This window comes from Piliocolobus tephrosceles, chromosome 14, assembly GCF_002776525.5.
Source record: "Piliocolobus tephrosceles isolate RC106 chromosome 14, ASM277652v3, whole genome shotgun sequence".
Taxonomy (NCBI): Eukaryota; Metazoa; Chordata; class Mammalia; order Primates; family Cercopithecidae; genus Piliocolobus; species Piliocolobus tephrosceles.
The window spans coordinates 78,235,497-78,257,570 of record NC_045447.1 but is presented as its reverse complement, the minus strand read 5'-3'; the positions used below and the strand labels follow the sequence as shown (position 1 = coordinate 78,257,570).

The 22,074-nt window shown below is 40.6% G+C and overlaps 1 protein-coding gene across 2 annotated transcripts in view; it reads right to left on the bottom strand.

Annotated features, from left to right (window-relative positions):
• GLIS3 (GLIS family zinc finger 3) overlaps positions 1-22,074 on the bottom strand; it is a 481,604-nt gene that overhangs the window by 332,512 nt on the left and 127,018 nt on the right. Inside the window, exon 1 of one of the 2 annotated variants that reach the window (XM_023213189.2) lies at positions 6,838-6,954. The exons of the other annotated variant lie outside the window; for it this stretch is intronic. The gene's annotated coding sequence lies outside the window, so the exon portion shown is untranslated. Of the gene's footprint in view, positions 1-6,837; positions 6,955-22,074 lie in introns of those variants that run through there. 2 annotated transcript variants of the gene reach the window in all.

The window sequence follows — 22,074 nt, the reverse complement described above, 5'->3', positions numbered from 1 at the left end:
TGAGGTCAGTGGGCAAGTCTTTTGGATGACAGAGAAAATAAACTGATCCAGGATCAGCCTACTTACTCCTTGTTAGGTAAAGTTTTGAAGCCAATACTACAACCTCCCACTATTGGGAAAATACACCAATGCAGGGTACCTATGGAGAACACCCTGGCAAATGAAAAACTACACCCAAAGGTGGTTCAATTGTGTGTGTTATTTTCTGTAACCAAATATATCTTTAGGTTGCCAAGGCTAGCACCTTCACACACAACTGCTGTGGTACATAGTACAGCCAATTGATTGGAACACGACCTAAAACTAAAAATGACCAAAGCCCATAGGATATCCAACATGCAGTTCTTAAGAATTAGGCTAAAATGAATCTAACAACACTCAAAAAGCCCATAATGCCTAAGAAGCATGAACACCAACTTTTATAGCCTGACTCTGAGAGCAGTCTCCAAGTCACATCAGTTCCCTCTGTCAGAGGGACCTAATATCTCAAACTTCCCTCTCTTTCCTCTCCCTTTCTCCTCTTCTCTTCCTGCCAGCTTCCCTCCTCCCTTTTGCTCCCCTCCCTCCCTTTGTCTTTCTCTCTCCATCTCTCTCTTTCAGTATCAGCCAGTTCTGACTCCCAGAGAGAGTAATCTTCTCTGGAAAGTGCATACCCGCTCAGTAGAATTGAAACAATATACTTCATTTAAGCCTGTATGGTAAACTACAAAATATAGAAATTCCTAAAAAGGTCATTTCCAAGAAACTAACATGACTATAAAGTACAAATCTGAAAAGGCATAGAGAATTGAGACAAAGCACAACATTCATAACTAATTTGGCAATTTTAACCTACAAAACCTATATATTATCTACATGTCTTACATGAGATAGGTACTTTGTTCTAAGACACTTTTTAAATTATTGACCTGATTTTGTCCAATTCAGTTCTTAACATATTCATTTAGTGCAAGAAGCTACCCAAAGCTGGGAGGAAAGTGCACTTTCATGAAACAAAGTATTTATGCACCAGAACTTGACGGATTTGTGTTTTTAATGTTGAAGGAAGGGGCAACATCTTACTAAATTAATAAATATTGATTATTGGAAACAGTTGAATATCTACTATAGTTCTAGATAAGAAATTTGATAATTTATTCCTAAACAATGTGTGGCATGTAACTCAAAACTATTTTTCATCAATAATTAGCATTAATAATTAACAAGGGTAAACAACAAAAATACCTTTTGGAAATATTTCAACCTGGCCCTTTCCTCATTCCACAGGCCGCCTGTTGCCAGTCTTTACCCTCAATTTAGGGTTAATGACTAAACTGTCCTCATCTCTGACATGCAACACTACCCAGCAGCAATCTTCCCAAGAATGTGTTCACCAATACATAAGATTGAAAAGAATAAAAGTCTTATCAAAGTCACTGGAATCTGGCGAACTGATTTTTAAATTAGCAACTGCAGTTACAATCCACTCCATGGTGAATTAGATTTTTCAGCAGTATGGATAGAACCCTGAATAAACTTCACCTCAAATGCCTATTCTCCTACCTAAATATGCAATTTCTTATGTCTTTAATGCAAGAATTAGCCTACTAATAAAAATTAAACAGTTCTCTAGATAAACACAGCAAAGAGGAAGGATGCTACAAGAGCTACTCATTTAAAACAGGCCAGAACCAATGTACCAGGATTTGGTTTGGCACTTATTCTGAAAAGCACTACATTCGACTTTTAAAAACTATCTTGCTATTGTTTCTCAATTCGATTGTCCAAAAGCATCTTTAGAATCAAATGCACTAGATCTTATACCAAATTAAAGGCATTTTACCATATGCCTCTAATTTTCCAGCCACCCTGCCATAGCACCTGACATTTAGAATTTTAAGCCTACTGCAATTAATCTCCTCTGGCCATTCATTTCTTCCCCAAATTGAACATTATGCAGGCAATATTCTAAGAAGTTCTGAAAGTTCAATGTCATACTATATTTTAATTTCTTACAGCAAATACAAATTCTACAATTCCTAGTCCTCTTCCTTTACATACCTCCATTCCATACATTGCCATTATTCTTCCTGAATAATGATCAAAATCATCAGCAAACGCATCTCATGCTTAAATTATTCATGTTCCCAGGCTGCTTGGCCACTGACATTTTAAAGTGTTAGAAGTAAGAAGTCCTTGCACTGCGGGGCTTCCATATGCAGTGTCTGCTTGTGTACCTGTGTGGGTATAGAGTTGTTTACATCTTGATCTTTGCTGGGGGCCTCAGACAGCTGTGCAGAGTACTGTGCATACATTTCCAGGGCTACTTGCTCCGTGGTTTTATAAAATGCAGGCAGCAGGAACATTCAGGGACTGCTAGGACATTCAGCAAAGGCTGGTTTGCAGAGAGGAAAGCATCTGACAAATGCAGAGTAAGAAACAATGACTCCGTTCAAGTGGAACTGCTGGTAAAGTCAGTTAGTGCTGGCCAGCGCGAACAATACTTGGGCAGGTCATTAACTTGCCTGGATCAGAGCAGGTGGGTGAGCTCACCCACCCACCTTTCTGGAAGCGAAATTTCACTTGCTGAGTTTGTACCAAAAAAAAAAAAAAACTATAATCTTCTAATGGCTAAACTAGGAATGTGTCTGAAAATAGCTAACTCTCTGCAAACCCTGCATAAGACATCCAGGGAATTCACAAAGGTAAGTCAATTCACTGTCTGCTGTTTCAGTTTGCACACATCTCTATAATAGCTACATACGTAATACGTTGAAAATAAGCAACCACATTTGCAGACCAGGATTTTTTGAAGTGAGGTGGTTACCGCTGTATTACGTTTCTCCCTCTCCTTTTTTTCTTTTGCATAGGAAAGAGTAAGTTACTGGTTAACTACACAAAGGAGTTAACATTTAACTTGAACACTGGGAATGCTTGAGCTCTTAATCCCTCCCCCATTTTTCTTATTATAGCAAAAATAGCTTCAGGAAAACTCTTACTAATTATTACTGATTCTAGATGAGATCTGGCTACATCAGTTTCCTTGCTGCACTCACAGGAGGTTAGATTTCAGCCTGAATTCACCACTACAGTTCTTTCAGTCATAGTCCACTCCAGGCAGCCTGAAATCCCTGGTCACCATACTTCACGTCCCTATACTCCCCATATTTCCATTCTCAAAAGATCAGCTCAAATGCTTCCTCCTTGAAACAAACCTTCCAGATTCCTTCCTCTGATGCCAGGTTTACAATGCTCTATCCCTCCTCTAAACTCCCACATAGTTATTTGTTTGTCTTTTGTGCTGTGGATCAATTCTACCTTGTGTATCTATATCTCACCTTTCCCCCTAAACTGGAAGGTCCATGAGGACAGGGACTATATCTTACCCACCTGGACCCCTCCCCATCACCCCCAGAATATCAGGCCTCAGCTTCCTGCAGAGGCCAGACACTCACTAAATGCCTATGAACAGGTAATGTCCACACCATGCCTGTAGCAAGTTTTAGTAAAGAACTTCTTTCCACAGGTAGGTGAAGAGAGGGCTACAAGGAGGATGGGATTGTATAATTCAAAATAGGGGGAAAAATAAAAATAAAATAAACAGAGAAATTGCTGAGAAGCCTGGAGTGGGGGTAATGTGGCCAGAGCTGCCACTTTGTTGTCCTGGCCATTCCTAACCCATTCTCCTCTCTCCTCCCCAGGCTGACTCCACACCTCATTGCACACAAAGCTCCTCCCTATCAACACAGCCTTTTCCAAACTGTTTGCCTTGTCACCTTTCCCGTGAAGCCCTCCGTGGAAACAAGATTATAACAAACCTCTGTCTCCTCTCCCCTTTCTTAGCTATTCATAAATACTACAAAGGAGGTGCAGAGTTTACCTAGCTATCAACATGGTGATCATACTTCCTCACCAAGAACTTGTACTATTACAGCTGCTGCTACTACTACTACTACTAACAATAATAATGATAGTGACTCATCTATACATTTAAAATGAAGTGGAAGTTAAAGTAAGCTTAATGGAAGGCTTACTTGGTGCCAGGGGAGGATGCCCGGCTGTATTCCTGGATTAACTCGTTTAGCTCCCACAACAACCTTGATTATTACCATCCCATTTCACAGGGGAGGAAAACTAAGGTTCAAAGGCAATATTAACTTGCTAAGAGTCAGTATTCAAATCCCAGCTAGCCCAACTCAAAACACACACACAGGTGGCTATGAGTTCATTCATATTCCCTTAACCATCACCTTCCATATAACTGGACAAATACTCCTAGATGGAGAGAACACAGGACAATTGGCATTCTTCTCCCAAAGCTGGAACTCACACTCACCCAGAGCCTCCAACCCCTTGGTTTCTATATATAAGCAATAGTCAGGCATGACACCTTAATTTATTCTGTGCAGGTACCATAAATGGTGTCAGGCATGCAAGTATAAATAGATGACACTAGTCTAACCTTTAAAGTAGTGGTTAAATGTCTATTATATAATCCCTCTTACTTTCAGGAATTTTTGATGCATAACATGAAATTCATTTGTTCTTTCACTCATTCAGGAGTTAAAAACTGCATGGTAAGAGCAGGTGAAACAGAGATCAAGAGAATCACAGCACAAAATAATGTCTGGTGAAATAAGGTAGGATAAAAAAGCTACTGAGACACAGAGAAGGAGATGATGATGATAATAATGATGGTGATATTTAGAAACAAGATATGAAATATCTTATCTGCACTTGCATATATCTTACTACAAAAGGGATTTACTAACTTTTTATTCAAGAATAGTCTTGAGTGCGCACAGTTCATACGGATATATGTTAGGGTTATAAGAACATGCACATGCGGGTGCACGCATGCACACATAAACACACACACACACACACACAGAGATGAGCACAAAGACAATTTCACAATGAATCTGGTACAATAAAAGGTAAACAGGAGGTTCCCCAGAGAAGCAACCTCCCATACAGACCCAAAACTTTTATAGGACCCCCTTCTACTAGAAACCAACCTACCTTAAAAACAATATAAATAAAGTTGAAAGGGGGTCTTTTCTAAAATTCTGCCTCAGTAGCCCAAACTTTGATCTTATAAAACTGAACTGACCTAAAAGCAGAGTCCAACCAGCCACTGACTGTCCTCTGCTTTCATTAACCAATAAAAATATTCATATAAGGAGGAGGAAAACGTAAATACATAGGTAGATGGGGCCAGCTATATGAAGGCAAGAGAAACCTATGCCAGGGCAAAGTCACAGGCCAGAAGGCCAAGTTCAGTCTATGGCAGAGTCAACCAAATCACAACATTCAGTCTCGTAAATTCACATACTATGGCACAAACCAGATGTTCAGTAAATAGCAATTCCTCTTCCCATCTGCAAATCACATCAGAAAACCTTTACTCTCTCCTATCTTAAAAGGCTATCTTTAAATCAGAATAGATGATGAAACAATTTCAAGGGTTTCCCTCATAAGAAAAAGATGTATCTCTGCCCCCACCATGCTTTGAATTCATAGATTTAGAGGCCAAGAAAGAAGATTAGAAATCATGTGTCCAACCTCCTTATTGTATAAATTGTAAAATTCAAGTCCAGAGATGTAAAGTGACTTTCACCCAGTCACACAGCTAGTTAATGGCAGCATCGGGACAAAAATCCAAGTACTTGGGCACCCAACTAAACCCACTTTCTAATGTTTCCTACTACTTTTTTGGGGCTGTCAGTTATAAATGGTGCTTAATGATGCAAATACCTCTGAGGCAGTTAAAAATGTCTTTTGCCTTCAAAATAGAGTGAAGATGGCAGATGATCGACTCCTACACAATGAGCATTGGGTTGGGGACAGGAGCGTCCATAAAAAGATGAAGAGTTGAAGGAAAAAAGGGGTAAGCACAGAGGAGGAGATCAGGATGAAAAGCGACACAGAGATGCCTACTTAACAACTGTGCCTAGAGATCTACTCTGTTTCAGTCCACAAGTTGAATCTGAAAACCCCGCCAGAGACTTCTCTCTTCCATGTGTCTTTGATACAGAAGCCTGCATTCTCCCAGATCAGACAAAACGTACGACTCTTCAGGAGAAAAAAGAAATGAGATTGTTACATTTTTAAAAAGAGGTTCAGTGTCAGTTTGCCTCTATCTCCTTAAACCATAGGTTTTAGTAGAAGCACAGCTAAAGCACAGGTTTTATGAGAACTGGTGCCTGCTTATTCATCCACCAAATGTGAATTTGCCACTGAACCAATATTCAGACTGCTCAGGGAGAGGAAGCACCTTGCTTAGAAAGGGGGAAAGTCTAATTTAAGCATATGGAACTTGACAGCATAATTTTTTTAAAGATTCTCATCTCAAACAAAAGTTTACCAGCAGTAAGTGAGGCTCTAAGGCTATTATTTCCTGGCAAAATAATTGCAGAACAATTGTCCAGTTCACAGTTGTGCACTGAGGGAATTTCTTTGGATTGTGGCCTTACTTTCTTCATCTTTGTTCTAAATAAAAATTCTGCCTTCAGGAGTCCTGAACAATGAAAGGGCTCTTCATTATGTCTATGAGTTTGGATAAAGTCCTGTGGCACAGAGACCATGCCTGGTAATGAAGCATAATAATCATCTGTTCCTTTCACAGCAGGAGAAAACCTTTGGAAGGTGACAGAATGAGGGGCATTTGAGGTTAAGACCCTCAGTCTTCCTTGGGCTCAACTCTTACTCAAAGGACTCTCTTAAAAAAGAATGAGAAGACATACAAACATCATGTAAAATTCAATATTATTCAACAAATATTTATGGCATCTCCAGTTTGCACAGGTCTTGTATGAAGAAACCAGAACCTCAAACCCTCCCAGTCTCATATCTCACCTAGACAACCAACAAGTAACACAATATTTTTCTACGGCCACTCAAATCTCTATTAGTTGCCACTTCAGCAGCTGATGAAAGCTCTGCTTCCTCCAACACCATTTAACCATAAAGGATGTGTGAGCCTCAGGAAGGAACCAAAGGAATAACTTTCTAGAAATCAGAAGTGACCGGGAACCTTTGTGAGGCAGAGTTCTTGTCCAAGGAAGAATACAGGGCGGGGTTGCCAGGATACTGCAGAGAATGTAGGGGGAGGGGAATGGAAGAGAAAAATCCCTAAGGCCATTCCCAACTCTATAACATCTCAGAGGCTTTAAACACAATGCCAAGGTTTGTGCTACTTTCCATTCTAGGATCATACACAAATTATGTGACATGAAGCAGAGTATTTAACTTCTCTAGGCCTCAGATTTATCACCACTAAAATTCAGGCAAGGAATTAAGTAATCTCTCAAATCCTTTCCAACCCATTTTCTGAGTAAACGGGGTGTTCACTCTCTCCCCTCTTCCCCAAGTTAAATTTCAGAAATTCTTTCTACCTCTAGAATGCAACAGAATCCATGAAAAATCGCTATAAACGAAAATTCGATAAGGTGACAAGACACAATGTAAATTTTACAAAGGCAATGGGTTTCTTATATACCATCAATTATGAATTTTAAAATATAATGGAAAAAAAGAATTACAAATTCTTAAGAATGGCATGTAATATGAAGAAAACTACCTGCTTCTGAAGACCTAAATAAACACAGATATGTAAATGTTTCTGGCCGAGAAAGCTATATATGTTCATGCTTCCAAACTTTTTTATAGGTTGAATGCACTGCTTCTTAGTCTCTGCATTACTGGCATTTTGTGTTCCATAGTTTTTTGTTGCAAGAACAGGGGTGTTCTGTGCATTGTAGGACGTTGAGCAGCATCTCTAGCCTCTACCCACTAGATGCCAGTAGCGCCCCTAGTGGTGACAACCAAAATTAAACTCTGTCTAGACATTGCCAAATGTCCCCAAGGAGCAATATCATGCAGAGAAAAAAACACTGAATTAATGCAAAGTCCTAATGGACCTTTCCTTATTCGCTACCTTGACAATGGGATTCTAACTTGGAAGAATAAAATAGTACTAATAGTCAAAAATATGAAAATAAAAATTGTGGGTTGTGCACGGTGGCTCACACCTGCAATTCCAGCACTTAGGGAGGCTGAGGCAGGCAGATCATTTGAGGTCAGGAGTTCGAGACCAGCCTGGTCAACATGTTGAAACCCTGTCTCTACTAAAAATACAAAAATTAGCCGAGTGTGGGGGTGCACTCCTGTAATCTCAGCTACTCAGGAGGCTGAGGAAGGAGAATCACTTGAGCCCAGGAGGCGGAGGTTGCATTGAGCTCAGATCATGCCACTACACTCCAGCCTGGGCAACACAGTGAGACTCTGTCTCAAAAGATATATATATTGTGGAACACAGAAGAAAGACTAATTAAACAAAGAAAGAATAGAAGCATAAAATAATGACCCCAAATATAAAGTTTGCATATTATTGCATTACAAATGAGTGGGGGAAAGGAGATCAACAAATGGTAGTGGGTCAAGAGTTTACTATAGTTTGGAAGAAAAAATCAAAGCTAGATGCTTACTCACATTACTTGTAAAGGTGTTCTGATTATCTACTGCTACATAGCAAACCACTCCATAACTCAGCATCCTTAAAACAACAATTTATTATTATCTCTTGTGGTTCTAGGGGTTGACTGGGCTCATCAGGATGCTTCTCATTTGGGCTCTCTCATGCACTGCAGTCAGATATCACCTAGGACAACAGTCATTTGAAGGTTGGGCTGGATGGACATCTAAGTGGCACACTCCCATGCTGCCAGGTGATGCTGGCTATCAGCTAGGAGCTACACTGGGGCTGTCAATAAGAACACTAACACATGGCCTCTGCACATGACTTGAGCTTCCCGCAGCATGGTGGCTGATTTCCCAGGGGCAGAAAGAGGGGGCTTTCGGGCCATGTAGAAACATGCCTCCAACAGATGCAGCATCACTTCTGCTGTATATCATTGGCCCAAACAGCCTTGGGGCCCATGCAAATTCAAGGGGGTAGAGAAATGAGAAATAGACTCCATCTGTTGACATGAGAGTGGTAGTGTCATACCACAGAAGAGAATATAGAATGGGAGCTATGGCTTCAGTCATCATTGGAAAATACAATCAGCCAAAATATGTCACAAGAAATTCCAGGGAAATAAAGAGCTAAATATTAAAATAAAATGTAAAACAACTAAAAGCAAATGTATTTGAATTTTTTACTTTATTTTAGGATGCAGAAGGCAAAGATAAACAGATATAACTACAAAAATACTTTAGCTCAAAAAACACCACAAACAAAATGAAAAAGCAAACAGAAGACCAGGAAATATATTAGCATTCTATATCACAAAGAGTTAAAGACTTAAATGAAGAGTCCTTATGAATCAATGATAAAGATAAACATTCATGTAGGGGGAAAAACAAAGGGCCTAACCAGTTCACAAAATAATCTAGCAGACGAGACATAAAATGGACACAATATTCTGCCAGTAGATTGAGTTGAGAGTGTAATATGCTATATAAACCTTTGGGGAAGGAACTTGGTAACACAGTCAGAGGCATTTAAAATGTTCATTTGACCAAATAATCTACCATATGAAAATATTTAGACTTTAGATCATCATTTTTAAAGATATTTGTTACAATATAATTTCAATAAAAAAGAAAGCAAACTTGATTAAACAAATTATAGTACACTTTCTGTATACATAAAAAATTTCTGCTGCACTTAAAAATTCTATTTTCAAAGAATACTGAACTACATGGGGAAAGATTGTAACACTATGTGGAAAAAAGAACATGAAACTTTAGAATAAAGGCACAAGATACACGCATGTCTTTGCTTACTAAAATATTAACGATTGATATCTGCATCTACAAAGTACTTGTAGATAACATTATTTTATTCTTTTTTTCAGTATTTAAAAAATGTTCTGCAGTAAACATACATGATTTTTCTACACTGAAAAAAATGTTATTTAAAGAAAAAAATACTAGCGTTAATGGGTAAAACACTAAAAAGGTCATGTTACTGGATCACTGCCAAAAGATTTTTAAAAAGCAAGTTAAAAAGCAGGAGAATAAGCATGATTGTGCAGCAAATGACATCAGCAGTGGATTACACCTGGAACCACTGACCCATTACATGGCGCATTTTGTCCATAATCAAGTAACTTTCCCAAGCTCGTGACCTGGCCATGGCGTAGATTCTTAGGCAGTTATGCGGTGTGACTGCTTTCTAAACTTTTCTCTTACCCCTTTCAATATTTGGCATATTTGTTTTCTTTGCTGAACTCAAAATGCTTCTGTCTTCATAGGCCTTTTAAATGATGCAATATTTAGCAATAATTTGTACTCACACATAGGACATTAGTCACCAGTTATCTTTTAACCAAAAGCCCTCCTGAATTTCGGAGCGTCTGAGTCAGGTACAGTCTCTACTCCTCCTTCAAATTAAGTCGAGCAACTCCCCAGGCCCACAGCTTTCCAACTGAAGCCTGCATCAGAATTTCACAGAGGGCTGTACAAGCATAGCTGCTAGGCCCACCCCAGAGTTTCTGATTCAGTGGGTATAGGGTGGGACCTGAGATTTTGCATTTCTAACAAGTTCCCGGGTGGTGCTGATGCTGATGCTGCAGGTCCCCTGCTGTGGGAACCACTGCTCAAGAAGATCATAGGAACAGCTAAGCATCTTCCCACTACATGCTACTGCGATTCATTTATCCCCTATTATTCACATTAACAGTATATTATTTGGTATCTGTTAACACATTCAATCATCCATAACCCAAATAAATCCCCGAACCCCTCATACCAATTTCAGGTATGGAAGTACATTCAAACCCCAACTCCAGCAATGGATTTTAAAAAAATCACCTCCTGTGTGGCCATTCCTCTTGATTGACAACTCTTATACCCTTGAGCAACCCTGAAGCCTTCCTTCACTCTTCCATTCTCTCACATGACAAAACAAACTCTCCTCACATTCACATAGAAATAAGGTTATTCCCTCCCTTCTTCCTCCATTATCTTCATTCTTTCTTTAATGCAGTCTCTGCCCTTTCCTACACAAATTTCTCTACTTCCTTTCCTCTCCTTCCCTTACTAATTAGTTGATTAAACCTCAGGAGAGAAGAACTAAACCACCCAGTTTTTGTCCCCGTACACATTCATCCATTCATCCTCCCCATCCACCCAATACACACTTAGCAGGTGCCAGCTGTAAACAATTCCTGTATTAAGCACTACAGACAGAATGTGGAAGCAAAGGTGGGATCATCTAGAGGTAGCTAGGGCACACAGATGCTTCATGGACAAAGCGTATTTGGTCTGAACGATGGGTTCAGGCCTAAATTTTATGTTTCCTAAAACACTTCAACCCACTGGAAGATAAAACATCTTCAGAGTTTCATTCCTTTGATTTCACCCCATTAAAATTTACATATCCTTGTGAAGGGTAGCCCTTTAAGGGTCATTATGCTTAAGTGTCAGTAAGTTTCATGCCCTTATCTGATGAGGAGGACCCTGGATATCCTGAAGAACAGAAACAACCCTTAGGGAACAAAAGGGTATATGATAAGAGTGTCCCTGAAAAAAAAAAAAAAATGCCGTCTCCTAGCTTGGCTTGCAGTGGTTCTCAAAGTGTGGTGCCTGGACCAACAGCATCAGCATCATCCTGGAGCTTGTTAGAAATGCAAAGTTTCTGTCCTCACTCCATATCTACTGAATCAGAAACCTGGGAGTAGGGTCAACCCCTTGGCATTTTCAACACTTAAGTTTGAAAAGCACTGCTCTAACATCTGTCACAGTCCCTGTATCTCTTCCATTAACATATATGATTACTACAGGTCCTAATAACTCGTCAAACTCCTTCATTAGTGTATGAATATTATTTTCAGAAAGGTGCATGCAGTAATTATAAGCTATTTGTTAAGAGCTAGGCTCTGTGGCAATGGGGTAGAGGTAGGTGCCTGTGGCTAAGAATAAGGAGACACCAGATGAAAGGAAGATGGCCATTGATAAAGGTGAACATTAACAGTTTTGTTAGGGTTAGTCATCTGCCTCCCAAATTGGTGTGACTTACAGTGAACACCAAAGCAGGACTGATTTTGCCTGCTTTTGAAAATTCTCAGAGCTCTCAACAGGGCATAACTTTGCATGTAGTTGAAAAAGGCCCATATGAATCCCTGTTGCACAATGAAATGTTCATCTCATGTTATTTAGCATCCTTGGTCTCTCTTTGGGGTGGGGAGCAGAGAGGAGGGAGGAAGATGCATATTTTTAGTCACAGGGAACGATTTATCATTCAGTGAAACAGCATACATAGAGCCTTAAATCAAGTATGTGGAAATAATGTGTTATTATTACTAGTCCTAACTCTGCTAAATTATAACCTATAAACCCTCAGTGCTTGACTTAAATATTCAATTCACATTTGCAGGAAATCTAAATGGTTATTTCCTCCTTTAGTGCATTACAGGAGGATTTACTAGTGCTTCCACAAAGCATATATGAGGAGCATGTTATCCAAGATGTCACTATAACCAGGCACAATTGATAAGCACACAGCCCACATCACGTATGCATTCTGGGAGGCTTTATGTGCAGTTAATTAGTTTAGCTATTGCTTTCATGGTTCATTTAGAAACTTCATGCTTCATTAAATATCAATAAATTTTATCCTCAAAAAACCTTTTCAGTAAAAATATGATTGTCTCTTCAACTGATAATCTTGTTAATGGATGTATATATTGCAAGCATGCCTATGAGGACCGACAAAACTCTGAATTGCCATGGTTGCAGCACCCTGAAGTAACATGCAAATTTTATTCTGTAGTTTAACACACATGCCTCATCCACACATATTTTCTTACAGTAGAGGGGAAAAAATCTTTTTTTTTCTTTCCAAAATGATGCCTCTTTTAAGCTTCTATTTTTATTCTGTCGAGAATTCCTACTTATGTTTCATAAGCTCCTTTCTCCATTACATCAATTCTGAGTTTCTCTTTATTGGAAAGACAAGCTTTTAGCAACTTTCTGTAGCATGAAAGAGACGTTTTCAGTAAACACACGTTTGTCATATCCCTGATACATGTGTCCAAAGAGGGCAGAGGTCACAGTTACTGGACTGTTACTGTCCCCTCTGTCAGGGAATTATCTGGGCTGTTCACTGAATAACAGGATGAAGTGGGTCAGGCAGGAAGGGTCAAGATCAAGAAAGAAGATCTGCATTTACCTAAGCAGAAGTAGTGCCTTCTGCTATACTGTCTCCTGTATTCCAGATCCAGCTCACATGTCTTTTCTGTAGAGATGTCCCCAACATGCTCAGACACAGAAGTTGTCACACTTTTCCTCATTTTCCTATAGCACTTTGTTAAGGTTTTTCACTACTAAATGTACTATATGAGAGCATTCATTTGCATTCATTCATTTGTTCATCCATTAATTCAATAAAACATATTAACCAAGGATACAATGGTAAATAAGACAAGTAACATTCCCCCATTTTCATAAAGTGCACATTGTAGTGGTGAGAGAATACACAACAGTATCAGTGAATGAATAAGTGAACACAATAATTTCAAACAAGGATAAGTGCCATGAAAGACATAAAATAGATAGATGGGATGGGGGGCTACTCTGAACTGAGTGGCAGAAAAGGCCTGTGGAAGAAGTGGCTCATAAGCTGGGATGCAAATAGTGAGAAGAAACCAGCCATGCAACAATATGGGGTGGAGTCCCAGGCAGAAAAAAATGGCAAGTACAAAGACCTGAAGGCCGAACCAGCTTGGTATGCTAGAGAAAGGAACAAAACAAAACAAAACAAAACAAAACAACAAAAAAAAGCCAGGCTAGCTGGAATGTACTCGGCAAGGGAGAGTGTGGTACCAGATAAATTTGCAGATGGCTCACCAGTCTCCACTTTAGACTACAAGCTCCTAGAGAACAGGGGCTGTATATTACTTGAATTTGCATCACTAGTCCCCATCCCATATATGGTTCTCGTGGTTAACAAACGTGGGTGGAATGAATGAACCAGATGAACCATCTCCAGGTCATATGTGAAATACTGGAGAGTTTTCTAGCATTTTGTACAATCTCTGCCTTGTCTTGGCCCCTTCTTTCATCACAGATGATCATGTTCTACCCTTTCTATGCAAATACACCATTGGTTCCCAATGCTAGAGAAGGTACTTAATATTTTTCCAGCTGGGCGTGGTGGCTCAAGCCTGTAATCCCAGCACTTTGGGAGGCCGAGACGGGCGGATCACGAGGTCCAGAGATCGAGACCATCCTGGCTAACACAGTGAAACCCCGTCTCTACTAAAAAAATACAAAAAACTAGCCGGGCGAGGTGGCGGGCGCCTATAGTCCCAGCTACTTGGGAGGCTGAGGCAGGAGAATGGCATAAACCAGGGAGGCGGAGCTTGCAGTGAGCTGAGATCCAGCCACTGCACTCCAGCCTGGGCGACAGAGCGAGACTCTGTCTCAACCAAAAAAAAAAGAAAGAAATAGTTATTTTTCCATAACAGACAATATATCTGTGGCCAGGAGCAGTGGCTCACGCCTGTAATCCCACCACTTTAGGAGCCCGAGGTGGGTGGATCACTTGAGGTCAGGAGTTCAAGACCAGACTGGCCAACATGGTGAAACCCCATCTCCATTAAAAATACAAAAATTAACCAGGCGTGGTGGCACATGCCTGTAATTCCAGCTACTGGGGAGGCCGAGGCAGGGGAATTGCTTGAACCCGGGAGGCAGAGGTTGCAGTGAGCTGAGATTGTGCCATTGCACTCCAGTCTGGGTGAAGAAGTGAGACTCCATCTCAAAAAAAAAAAAAAAAAAAGAAAAGAAACAAAGAAAAGAGATAATAAATCTGTGCTTGGGGGTTGGCCCACGTAGTTCCACAGATGTCTCTTGTGACCAACAATGAAATACATTCAGGAGACAAGAGCCAGGAGTTAAGACAGCAAGCCAATAAGGTTTCCAAAGTAGCTCAGAAGAGTTCAGACTCATGTCCTCAGACTTGTTTATTTATACAGTATTTCAACTCAGCCAGTAACAGACAACCAAGAATGAATGTTAGTATTAGTATCATCATTGTGATCATCATCACCATTATTATCTCTTTGAACACAAAATAATGCAAACGAACTTTTCCAGTGAACTTTATTATCATAAAGGATGAGGAGAAAGAGGAAAAAGAGACAGCCTGCTAGAAATGCTTTCCACTCCACAAAATATTTTCAGTCCTTCCAAAATTGGTCTATCTATTTTGCCTCCGCTATTTCTTCCTCACTACAGGCATAGTAGGTGGGAGACAAATTTTAAATAATGGATGAACGAACACCTGGTTTCATTTCTTCAGAATAACCTCCAGTGGTGATAAGGAACTGACCACGCTGGCACTGACAGGCTTCAAGACCACCATAAATCCGCAATGCCAAGTGTGACTGCATTGGATATGTGTGGGAAATAGAAACTTGCCGGATTTATGCAAACCAGTAAAAATTCCAAAAGGGTCTGATGCCAGGAAAATGCCTTATTTTGTCAGAAAGTACATCTCCCGCACAGCGGCAGGCCTGGCATAGCTTGAACCACATGTTAAAAACAAAGCAAAGTGACATGCGATACAGGCCTTACTGCCTGATGACAGAATTCATGAGCTGTCTTCACTGTGAACTTTTCTGGAACCAACTGAGTCCACAATAACCCAAGCTTGTTTGACAGTTTCGTCTTATCATGTGATTTTCTTCAAAGTCCTTTTATTTTAGGTAAGACTTATTTTCTCATTACAACTTCAAGATTTATCCCAGATTACAAATAATAATGTAATTCTAACAAACTCAGTACTTTCCAACCTATTCTATAGCCAAGTTAGGGTTTCAGATATATTCTTTTTTAACTTCTGGAGGCATGTAGATGACTTCAAAAGAATATTTAAATCAGCTGGTAAACCAGGTAGCGGCACCTGTCTCAATACTCATTGTGCGTGCAACACTTCCATATCTGTATTGGTAATCACTGCAGTCTAGAGGATATTACTTTTATGAAAGTCAAATTTTAAAAAGTAATGTTGGCTGGGCGTGGTGGTTCATGCCTATAATCCCAGCACTTAAGAAGGCCAAGGTGGAAGGATTGCTTGAACCCAGGAGTTCAAGATCAGCCTGGGAAATGTAGTGAGACCCCATCTCTTAAAAAATAAAAAACGAAAAAAATTTTTTAATTAGTTAGGCATGGTGGTAGTCCCAGCTACTCAGGAGACAGAGGAAGGAAGATTGCTTAAGCCCAGGAGACCAAAGCTGCAGTGAGCCATGATCGTGCTACTGCACTCCAGCCTCGGAGACAAAGCAAGAGACCCTGTCTCGAAAATAAACAAACAAGTAAGAATTTTAAAAATTTTAATAAAAAATAATATTAGCCTCAAATTTTAATCAATTTGAAAGTTTCTGTTTTAGCATTGCCACAACACCTGTTCTGATCATGGTCAATAAGAATAAAAAGAATGTTTATACACATGGGGAAGAGGAGCCCCATGACAAATAAAGGGTTTCAAAAACACCTCTTTTTGGATGCATTGGACTTGCTTTTCCCCTTTAGTCAGTGTCTACTTGTCTCTCTCCAACTCATCTAGCCCCAGTTATTAGGGTGAAAAGCAGATACTTCACTTGCTGTGTTAAGTTTTCTAGGGCTGCCATAAGAAAAGTACAACTGAATGGCTTGAAACAAAAGGATTTTCTTCTCTAAGTTCTGGATGCTAGAAGTCTTTCTTTTCTTTTTCTTTCTTTTTTTTTTTTTTTTTTTTTTTGAGACAGAGTTTCGCTCTGTCGCCCAGGCTGGAGGGCAGTGGCGCAATTCTTGGCTCACTGTAGCCTCTGCCTCCCAGGTTCAAGCAATTCTCCCCACTCAGCTTCCCAAGTAGCTGGGATTACAGGTGCATGCCACGCCCGGCTAATTTTTGTTTTTTTAGTAGTGATGGTGGTTTCACCATGTTGGTTCTGATGCTCTCAAACTCCTGACCTCAAGTGATCCACCTGCCTCGGCCTCCCAAAGTGCTGGGATTACAGGCGTGAGCCACTGCACCCAGGCTGAGGCTAGAAGTCTGAAATCAAGGTGTTGGCGAGGCCAGGCTCTCTCTGAGGCCTCTAGGAAAGGATCCTTCCTTTCTCCTTCCCAGCTTTTGGTGATTGCCAGCAACTCTGAGCATCCCTCAGTTTATGGACATGCGATCTCCCATCCCCTCCTCTGTCATCATGTGGTGTTCTCCCTGTGTGTCTTCTGTGTTCACCTTGCATTCTTGTCTCTGTGTCCAAATTTCCTTCTTTTTATAAGAACATCAATTATTGGACTAGGTCCCACTGTAATCCAGTATGACCTCATTTTTTTTCACTTGATTACATCTACAAAAGCTCTATTTCCAAAAAACAAAAGTCACATTCTGAGGTTCCAGGTGGGCATTAATTTGGGGGCATATTTTTCAAGCGAGTGTGATTTGCAGCCAGTATCCTTTCAATTATCACTTGGTCCAAGGAATTTGAAGAACATTTGCAGACAAAGTAATTACCCAAGCAAGAACAATGGAAGGAAGGTGATATAATTCAAAGAAGAAGTCTATCAGGAAAACCTGCCAGAAGCTTGATGGTTTCAGAATGGAAGATTCTCATCTATAAGATCAACCACCGGCCGGGTGCGGTGGCTCACGCCTGTAATCCCAGCACTTTGGGAGGCTCAGGCAGGCAGATGACGAGGTCAGGAGATCGAGACCATCCTGGCTAACACAGTAAAATCCCGTCTCTACTAAAAATACAAAAAAGTAGCTGGGCGTGGTGGCACGCACCTGTAATCCCAGCTACTCTGGAGGCTGAGGCAGGAGAATGGCCTACAACCAGGAGGCAGAGCTTGCAGTGAGCCAAGATCATACCGCTGCACTCCAGCCTGGGCGACAGAGCAAGATTCTGTCTAAAAAATAAAAAAATAAACAATGAAAAAAAATCAATCACCAACAGATACATCGATGCAAAAATACCTACACAGCCACCTCTTCAAGAAAATGTTCTTTTTAACTGAACTAATCTCTTCTCTGGACCCAGCTCCCTAAGTAGAGTACTTTCTACCCTCTCATCGTCCACATGAGATAGAGAAGGGAAGTAGCAACAATGCCTGGGCATCATGCTAGGGACTCTATACATATAATACATCACCTCCACTAGGAAAGAAAGAAACTCAAGTTCAAAGAGATAAAGCAATCAGCTCTAAGTCATACAGGAGAGTTAGGGTTTGAACACAGATCTGCCTGGGTCCATAGCTGCTGCCTCATTTTTTATGTCTGAGCATGCACGCGCATGTGCACATGCACACACACACATACACACGTACACACACACATACGCACACACACGCGCATACACACACACACACCATTTCTCAAACATGCCCCTTTAATTTACCTATGTCTCAAATTCATTATTTTCACAATCCATGGAATATTAAGAGCTGGAGGATACCTCATTCAATATAACAGTTTCATCTTACAGATGAACAAGAAATGATAAGCAAGTGATTTGTCCAAGACCATGGGAATAATTTGTGACCAAATTGAGAATAAGTCCTCAGACTTTCTGGCTTCTAGTCCAGCCCGATCACATGCAGCCTCTCAAGTGGTATTTCTACCCAGGCAGTAAGACCACATTTCACAGGCAGGACAGCATGGCAGTTTGGAGTGTGAACACTGAAATTAGACTGCACAGATTCACATCTAGGCCCATTGCTTATATATGTGTCACTGTCATATGACATATATGTGTCATATATCAGTCATTGAGTAGCTGCACTTCAGTATTCTGAAATATTAAATGAAGGTAATAAAAGCATCAATCACATAATATTTAGTGTCTCATAGGATGGTTGAGAAAATTAGGTGTGCTCAGAATAGTGCTTAGTGCACAGTAAATGCTCAGTATGTTAGTTGGTGGTGGTGGTTTTGTTGTGCTTATTACACTATTATTACTGTTAATAATAATAACATAGAAGAAAAGGCTACAAATGAGAGAGGCCAGTGCTTTTCATCACCATGCATTTCTAGCAGCCACACTGGCTATAAGCCCTCATTCATGGATACCATGGTACAGTTATTTCCTGGTCCTTCATAAGAATTAACTTTAACCTTATTTCATAATCTACTTTATGCCCATCCAATTATCACTTCGGAATTTCTCTAAACACAAAATACGCACAGGTCTATATGCTGGTTTTAATTTCCCGGATGGTATGAGTTCACATTTAATTGCCTCCTTCAAATGACAGTGGGTCATTTAGTGTCCTTAAAAGCCGACAATGTTATTACATCCTGACTCTGACAAATCCTTGCTCTTGTTTCTCTCAGCTTATCTCTGTCTCAGGAAGGCAAACCCTGGGAAAATTATACAAACAGCCCCAAATATTTGAAATCAGCATTGTCCTCCCGTACTTACGCCTCTCTGAAAGCTTAGAGGACTTCGCTTTCAGTTTGATTCTTTCATTAGCCCAAGGCTTGCTAATTAATTGGAATTTTCCAGAGCTTTTGTTGTTGTGACAAAGAAGAACAATGCAAAAGCTCATTTCTTCATGTTAAAGAGGGTCTGTCCACCCTCCAGAGAGTAGCATGGAGACGACAGGGATAAGAGGCAGGATTAACTCGACTTTGAAAGGGTCAGACTTCGTGAGTTCCTGCTTCTCTCCCTTCTCCCCACAGCTGCCTTCATCTTCACCAAAACTGATTTATGGGAAGTGACATCTTAACCATGGCTTTTATCCCTCCAAACGAAAGGCTGCTTAGAGGGCATTATGTATGATCTAAAATTAGATGGCAAAGAACATCCCATAAGCATGGAACAAACAATACTGGAAAGCAAAAGATATTGTATAAAGTGAGAGGCTTACTGAAGAATGAAAATGAATAGATCAGGGAGGAAGGCAGTAAAACTCAGATGAACACTCCCAACCAAAGCAAAGACCAGACTTAAAAGAAACAAAAAGATGCTTAATCTTGACAAAAATAGTACTGTTTAAACCAAAGATAGCAGAGCAGCTGGAGTCTAGGGGAAGTGAAGGGAAGTGAAGATAGATTGATTCTGAATTTTGTTCTTGGTTTCCTTTTTAAGGTATCATGCTTTGCTTTGGTACACTGGGTTACTGGGACTTGTGGAAACCCACGTAGGCTGTGTTTCATCCACACTGTGAGAGGCTCTAACATACTTTGAGGGTCCACAGACGCAGGAGAACAGAGGCTGGAGGGGCCCTCAAACATGGCAAATAGACCATTCCCAACATCATCTCTGCAGAGATGATATGAACACCTCCTTGACTACCCAAGGCAAAAAACAAATCAGCCTATTCTTTTTAAAACTATATTCCTAGCCGAGCGCAGTGGCTCACACCTGTAAACCTAGCACTTTGGGAGGCTGAGATGGGCGGATCACCTAAGGTCAGGAGTTCAAGACCAGCTTGGCCAATATGGTGAAACCCCATCTGTCCTAAAAGTACAAAAAGTAGCCAGGTGTGGTGGCACATGCCTGTAATCCCAGATACTTGGGAGGCTAAGGCAGGAGAATTGCTTGAGCCCAGGAAGCAGAGGTTGCAGCGAGCTGAGACCATGCCACTGCACTCCAGCCTGGGCAACAGGAGCAAAACTCCGTCTCAAAAACAAAACAAAACAAAACAAAATAAAATCCTACATTATTTTCCAGAGGGGGAAAAAAGATTTTCTAAGTTATTTGTTTATAGATAAATGCTTATGAAAAATAGTTTCTACTATCCAGACCAATACAGTCTGAAATAAAGCTACACTCCGAGTTTCACTGCAGCAGAATCAGGAAGGCTTCCAAAATTCCTGCTCCAGGCTGATGCCTGATGGGTGTCACTCCAGTCACCTACGATGCCACGTGGTTTTGACAAAGTTTAGTATGATGTGCCTATGCAGATATCCAGATAGAACTACAAATATAGAGTTGGAAAGGAGAGCCTGGAAATGGAGCTAGAACCAGTTTCTGGAGATAACAATAAGATAGAGTCTTCAATGTGCATGAGATTGCTCAGGCATCATGCATACAGGGGATGAAAAACAGGGACAAGGATAGAACTCTGGAAATCTCCAATGTTTGGGGAGGCAGGAAAACAGGAATCTGCAAACAAGGGAGAGAAAGTCTGTTGTGCTTGGGGACGGGGAGTAGGAGGGAGCTGGGTGGAAGGGGAACAGAGCATAATATTTAACAGCGCAGGTTCTGAGGTGAGACCTGCCTTCAAAGCCTGGGCTACTGCTTACTAGACTTGGAACCTCAAGCAAAGTGGGGGAACTTCTCTGCACCTCAGTTACTCCCTCTGGCAAATGCAGAAAACAATAGCACATCACACAATTGTTCTGAGGGAAAGTACTTGACACAGTGTCAGGCTCATATTAAGCAACCAAAAACTGTTTATTAAGAGGCAAATAGGAACCGAAGAGATCTATAGGGTTAACAGTGACTAGGAACAACTCAGATCCTTTCCCAGGATACATTTTGATACAGTGAAGGGTGGAAAGGAAAGCTGCAGCCCAGGAGACACGGCAAGAACTTGTAAGGACAAGGAAAACCACAGAACAAGGCAGATGGGGGCCTCGGGCTAATCTTTACTATAAAAAGAGGCACATGATATTTGATCACTTAAGAGGTGATGGGAAGAATAAACCAAAAAAATAACCATTCTTACAGCAAAGTACAGAGTGAAAGGAGAACCGCACTAATGATATAAGTTCAAGTGCTGGCCTGAGTACTAACCAACTACCCAACCTTGGAAAGGCCCCTTCTCCTTCCAGTTGTTCAGTTTTATGTATTCCCAAATGGCCACTAAAGTCCCTTCCAGTTCGCACCATTTATGATTTTTGGTGTTCTATAACTTCACTTAAGGATTCTGTGGCTACACATGAAAGCAGTTACTCTGATGAAGACATAAGGGAACAGAAGGTCTTCAGCCACATGTGTTCTCAGCTTGAAACAGAGGACTCAAGAATCACCTAAGGATAATTAAGAGGGCAGATGGTAAGATGTAGAGACAGCCAAGTCTTCCTCCTCTTTCCTCTTCCATTTGCCCCAAAACCAGAGATGAGAGGAAGGGGATAAAAGCAGCTATATCAAG